Below are 6859 nucleotides of genomic sequence, written 5' to 3' on the forward strand. Positions count from 1 at the left end.
CTTTTCAGTAATATAAACCTTACCATAATTACTTATACAGGTTGGCCAATAAAATATTTTTAAATTAAATAAATTTACACAAAAAGAAGAATGTATGTAATTTATTTATATCAGAACAAATTTTACTACTGTCAGAAAATAGAAAAAAAATGTTTATTTCACAAATAAACATCGCTTTCGCTTAAATTCAACGTTAAAGCTTGCACCCACCTTTCTCTTTGCAGTTTGAGCATCTAATTTAAGCGAAAAGCAGTGTTTGTTTGTCATATAAATATGTTTTTATATTTTCTGACAGCATTAAAATTTTAAAATGTATTTTGAATTAAATAAATTACATCCATTATTCTCAATGTGTGAATTAATTTGAATTAAAATTAGTTTTTTGGTCACCCTGTGCAAAGAATTATGGTAAGGTTTATGTTACTGAGAAGATACATTAAAATGAAATGTCACAAGACCCTTATTCTCATTTAAAAAATCATCGATTACGTCATCACACCCAGATGATTGACGTCACTCACTAGTAAGATATGTATCCCAAAAAATCATAATTTAAAAATAAAAATCGACTTGTTTCATGATTTCTCTCTAAAATCGCCCATTCTTGAAAAAATGAATTTATTCCATAATTTTGCCCCTCACTACATATTTTTACAGTTATCTTGATTTCAAGCTAGGGGACCTATGGTTTAATTTGGTAGGTAGGTGCTCAATCAGATATGAAAAAAAACGCTTAGAAAGGATTTCTTCTGATCAAACATTTATTTTAAGAAATATAAGCATACTTGGACAACATTCAAATGTGTTCTTCTTTTTAGAGTTTGTGGCTGTAATGTCATCACACTCCGTCCATTTTTGCCCCGGCCTAGGACATATGGCAGTATAATGTCCTGTTGTTGATGCAGTTGTTGTTTTGTGTTTATTTCCAGTCTCATGGTAGGGACAAACAAAGTTTATAATGCCAATAAGTTTATAAGACAAATTTTCATCATTAATATGTATGGAAAATGACTTTGGTAGAATCTGTAATGGGACGTCCCTCTCTAAGTCAGAATTTTCTACCTCTAGAAACATGAAATTTCCTGTAACAAATAAAAGTTTCAGTTTTCTTCATTGGTTTCTATATGTACATGGGAACACGGGAACAGGGAAAGTTTTAATTGTGGAACAGGTTAAAAATTTGGAACGATCAGACCACGAAAACGGCACATGTATTTTGTCCGACAGAACAGACTTACACTCTCCGAACAGAGATTAAACTCTCATGCAAAAATCAGACTGGAATTTATCACCAAATGGGCTTATTAATGAGTGGATAACGTAGAATATGTCAAATGACAGGAATTATGATAGGTGATAAATAGCAGTCTGATTTTTGCATGATAGTTTAATCTCTGTTCGGAGAGTTTAAGTCTGTTCTGTCAGACAAAATACATGTGCCGTTTTCGTGGCCTGACCGTTCCAAATTTTTAACCTGTTCCACAAATAAAACTTCCCCTGTTCCAGTGTTCCCACATATCAAAGTTTGTCCGACTAGACACCCTTAAGCTATTAACAAATTTTCAGCTTGCTATTAATCAACTTTTTTTCATACGCGGGATCCAGACCTATTTAGTGGTACCGAAATCCTTTTTTTTTTATTGCTTAGTCGAATGATATTTTTTTATTATTATCGACAACGTTACAGTCCGAACCGTTGATAATCGCTAAGATTTTAATTTTGTTGAATTGTCAGAAAGGCGGTCACGGTCAATATTATTGAAGCAATATTGACGAATAATAATGGTAAAAAAACTTCAATTGTGCAGTGAAGAAGAATGGATATAGAGTTTCTAATCGCATCTGCTTTTGGTAATTATTGGTAAAATTCCCACGATTTAGCTTCGTCCGGCCAAACGCGAATGTTTATCATCTGTTTCTTGAAATGTGAGGGTAAGATCATTTTGTACATACATATTACAATTGATTGTTTCCTTGCAGCAACTGTCTAGTAATTCTATAAAATCTCGTGCCATAAACAGTTAAGCAAAGCTGTAAACGAATTTGTACAATACAGCCCCAGTAAGGTTTGACCCCTTCAAAGAATAACAACGTAACTCTAGTACTCCGGTTAACTTACGCATCCGAGGCTACAAAAATTACCATCAAGCTGAAAATTGGCAGGATTGTTCAAAATACCATCATAAATGAAATCTGAAAAGTCCTCATAAATCCGACCCGTGCTAAAAATTTTACGCGGGGTCAAAGGTCACCAAATATGGTTTTTAGCGATTTTCAGCGAAACGGTAAGTTTTATCGTAAAATTAGTTTCAACAAAAAATGTAGATTAGATAATTATCTATAAAAACTGCCTTATTACTTTTTTTCCTGAGATCCACCGTTTTTGAGATATAACGATTAAAAAAGTGGTAATCGTCATAATATGCGCACACGTTTCCACACCACCTTTGAGGTAGTGTACTTAGCGCGTTTTTTTAACGTGGTTTCCCCAGTAGGCCTATTCCACGGATCTGTTATGATTCTGTTTAATTTAAAGCTATTTAATAATTGATATTGGCAAGGGTTAAAAATGATAAAAGTTATATAAAGCGGTATAAATTAAAAAAAAGGAAAATTTATCAAACTGGTTCATAATTTTCTAACACTTCTGCTTCCCTTGTTCTTCTTCTCATTGTTTTTCTTCCTCTTCTTCATCTTCTAGTTCTTCTTCTTCTTCTTCTTCTTCTTTTTCTTCTTGTTCATCCTAAGTGCAAGTAAATTGTCCCAATAATGACACATCGCATGGCTCCTCGATAGAATCAAATGAATCCTCAATTGATTGTTATTCAACATTGAAGCACGAACGGTTTTGACAATTAGTGCATGCTACCGAACAAAACAGTCCAACTTTTTTGCAACCACATTTAGCGCTACATCCCTTTTTACAGTTGCAAAAAATTGTGTTCAGGAGTTTTTCCGGCGCAGGGGGGAGTAAAGTTTGAATTGGTTCTAATGAATTGTCGACTAATTTCCATCCCCAGTCTTTTGGATCTAGCTGATAACCAAGCCACACTTGAACTTGGTAATATACCCGAAAAAGATGTTGATGAGCAGCCGCTGAGGTTGGAGGAAGACAAGATAACTGCACTTGTTTTTTGTTTCGAGTACTTTTAAAAAAACATGCATATCGAAACTTATCTAAGCACGTAGTTTTCTTAGGCGCTCCATACATAGAGAGAAGAAAGCTAATTCCGTTGGAAATAACTTCTTGTGGAGTTGAATTAGTTTTTTTGAAAACTTCAGCACATTCAAGTAAATCTTGTTTTTCAAACATTTTAAAAACAGTGGTTTTACCCCTCCTGAAAAATGCAGATGTCGTATCACAACCAGTTATTGCGTGTAAAAATAGTATATGATTTTGACATTTTGCAAAAGTAGATAAACTTTTCGATGAATATATTTCCGACTGGTGTTGAGCTTTTCCAGGTTTAAAAAAAACTGGTTTTTTCGATTGGAGTTCTACCAGTGAGTAATACGAGCAAGTCTACATCTTCACCTACAACAATAGTTGTATTTGTTAAATTGAATAGCTCTATGGCTGTTTCAATTATCATTACGTCAGCATCATTATTAGCTTGTTTTACCGATATATTTTCAGCAATAAACTTATCTTTCAGCATTGAAGTGGACCGAGATTTGTTGTGAGTATTTGCAAGAAATTTCTGTTGAGTGGTAGATACTGTCATAGATTGATCAAATAAAATATTAGAAGATGAATCAGCTCTTTCAGTACTTGCATTGATTAATGTTTTTATACCACGTTCAACGGTAACAATTTCACCTTCAGTTAAAATGTTAGCGCAAATAAAACAATATTCTGACATTTTTGTTATAACAATGAAAATAACACGAAATAGGTTAAACAATATAGGTTTAACACGTATTTTCACTCCGGAGTAGTACTGAAGACTAATTAATACCTCGAGAGTGTCATCTACCTGAAGGATTTCGCCACCCAGGAAGATTACGGTGTAATTTGCATAAGTATTTATTAGTACTTAGCAATAAACATTTTGCTAGAAAGTTGTCTTTCATTATTATGTTCAAACCCTTCTGAGAAAAGAATAGGTAGGGTGATTAGATTAGCCGACGAACGTGTTTATTCCGACAAAACCCATCTTTACAAATTGAACTAAGGCGCATAAATAAAAAGAATTATTATAAGTTAATACTTTGTAATATCAATTTACTATTTTTGTTGGGATTAAGCCGTAAAATTCAAATATTTCTTATTATTTTCGCGTTATATTCACTTTGTAAAGCTTTTTTTGTTGGCACTGTAATATAATACAGCTTATACATTGCATCCCTCGGTAGACCGCAAGCTGAATAGTAGAAACATTATCATATTTATAATCTTATATTATTATGTGTAATATAAGTTAAGTTGACCGATAGAATATTATGTTTACTTGTATTACAGCTTCAGTGATGTATATACCTGGTGTACTAATACATATATATTATATTATGACGATTAGAAGTCTTTCAACTCTTTGAATCGTTGTATCTCAAAAACAGTGGCTCTTAGGAAAAAAACTATTAGGCAATCCAAACCACGTGACCTCTGGTTGGCACACAAACTAACAAAGAGGTTATGTATGTATCTATTTTTCAACGATTTTTCATTGTTTATCGTCGTATTTTGGATTCATGATTCATTTGGATTTCGTTTCCTGTTTTTGTGAACTTTATAAACTTTACCACAATGCAAACTGATTATTTAAGGAAATTATTATTGTAAACTCCAGATGTTGCGAGAATGGTAGGCGAAACAATTTTTATATTGTTTTAGATATTTATTGAAGCTGAAAATAATTGGGGATTTAGATCCATAAACAATTCAGTCAGAATTGGATTTTACAGTAAAGTGCAGTCCATCAAGTTACTATTATAGATATTTATACATATCTGGTGGAGTCTGACAGTTGCTACTCTAAGCAGCAGATGAAAGCATACAAAAGCCTTCAGGCACAAATATTTTACAGCTGGATTTGTTTTAAATGGAGTAAAAATTGTTAATGATTTCCTGATTTCCATATTATTGTCGGAAAGGTATGCCTTTATTTTATTTATTCACCATTAAGAAATATATGGATAACAGTATTAGTGTCTTTTGGATAAATTGGTTTTAAATATTAGATTTATTTACGTTTATATATCTGTATGAAACCAGACATATCGTCGTCCTAATCTGTAAACGGCGAACTCCATAATTCTCTGAAAATGATTTATTACTGCCATATATTTGAATTACTGTCATGATTGTTCTAAAATTATATTATATGAATGTCTGATTTTAAATAAAATATTCTCAATCATTGTAAAGAACGCATATACTCTAATAAAAATTAATTTTTGTAGTTTAAGAATTTCCAAAAAAATAAAATATTTTTTTTAGGTGAAGCATTTCCAAAAATCTAATGCTAAACGACTAAATGCTTGGGTGGGGTGATAGCCAGTTCTGATGACATAGCAAATTCACATTGTATGCGTATGGCCGGTAATAGTGAAGTTTGCAGCCATATTGCAGCAATCCTATTTTTAGCTTAGTATGCTCAGGGCAAGACAGACGAAGAAGAACCCAATGTATGTACATATGTTACAGCTACATGGTTTGGAGATAGCAACATATGCATTCTCTGATGAAAAACTAATGAATTTTGAAACTGTTCGGTCAGAGTGCTTGTTGCGCTCACTAAACGAATTGAAATATAAGATGGCTTTGGCATTATGTTGCAGTGATATGAAAATGGTTATTCATTTTTAATTATAATGTACTTCTTCATGAGTAATTATGTATTGGTCTTTTAAATGTGTATTTATTTTTGTAATTAGTATCAACTTGTAATGATAATATACATTTATCGTTTAAGGTATGACTATGTTTTGACTCTAAAATAAATGTTTTAAAAATCGACTCCTGCCTCTTTCTGTTAGTAACTACCCATGGATATCACAAATTGTGCTTACTGATAGGTTTGTTCGTAGAACGATCAGCAACTCTTGCCAACCATCAGACACATGCGCATTCGTAGTCTATGAATGCTAACTATTAACTGCACAACGCTAACTGTTAACTGCTCATGCATCTGATGGTTGGCAGCAGTTGCTAATCGTTTGTGTCGTACTATGAACAAACCTATTAGGTCTGGATCCCGTGTACCAAAAAAATTGATTAATAGCAAGCTGAAAATTTGTTAATAGCTTAATGGTGTCCAGTTGGACAAACTTTGATGTATTGTGACACTGGAACAGGGGTAGTTTTAATTGTGAAACAGTTTGGAAACTCAGATTTGGAACATCAGATTACAAAAACATCCCATATATTTTGTCGGACAGAACATCCAATTGATCTGTTATCCTTTCATTAAATTCTCATGCAAAAATCAGACTGCTATTACTAACCAACATGATTCCTGTAGTTTGACATGGTCTTCGTGTTATACTCATTCAAATGCCCAGTTGGTGATTTTTTCACCAGTCTGGTTTTTGCATGAGAGTTTAATGAATTGGTAGCAAATCAATTGGAAGTTTTATCTGACAAATTACATAAACATTTTCGTAGTTTGACGTTCCAAATTTTTAACCTGTTCCACAGTTAAAACTTCCAGTGTTCCCGTACATCAAAGTTTGTCGGACTAGACACCATTAAGCTATTAATAAATTTTCAGCTTGCTATTAATCAACTTTTTTTTGGTACGCGGGATCCAGGTCTATATGGATTAAATAAATAAAACAAATTCCCTGTCAAAACTGCATTTATTTTGAATAGAATGAAAAACAAAATAATATTGTTTTAACAAAATAGGGGATAAAT

General features: G+C 32.6%; 1 long non-coding RNA gene across 1 annotated transcript; it reads left to right on the top strand.

Annotated features, from left to right (window-relative positions):
• The first annotated feature begins 4631 nt into the window (after window positions 1-4631).
• On the top strand, window positions 4632-6562 carry LOC126893356 (uncharacterized). The gene is made up of 3 exons (XR_007701147.1): window positions 4632-4804; window positions 4835-5094; window positions 5441-6562. It is a non-coding gene; the product is annotated as an uncharacterized LOC126893356 (long non-coding RNA).
• Window positions 6563-6859: the final 297 nt, after the last annotated feature.

This window comes from Diabrotica virgifera, chromosome 10, assembly GCF_917563875.1.
Source record: "Diabrotica virgifera virgifera chromosome 10, PGI_DIABVI_V3a".
In the NCBI taxonomy this organism is placed as follows: domain Eukaryota; kingdom Metazoa; phylum Arthropoda; class Insecta; order Coleoptera; family Chrysomelidae; genus Diabrotica; species Diabrotica virgifera.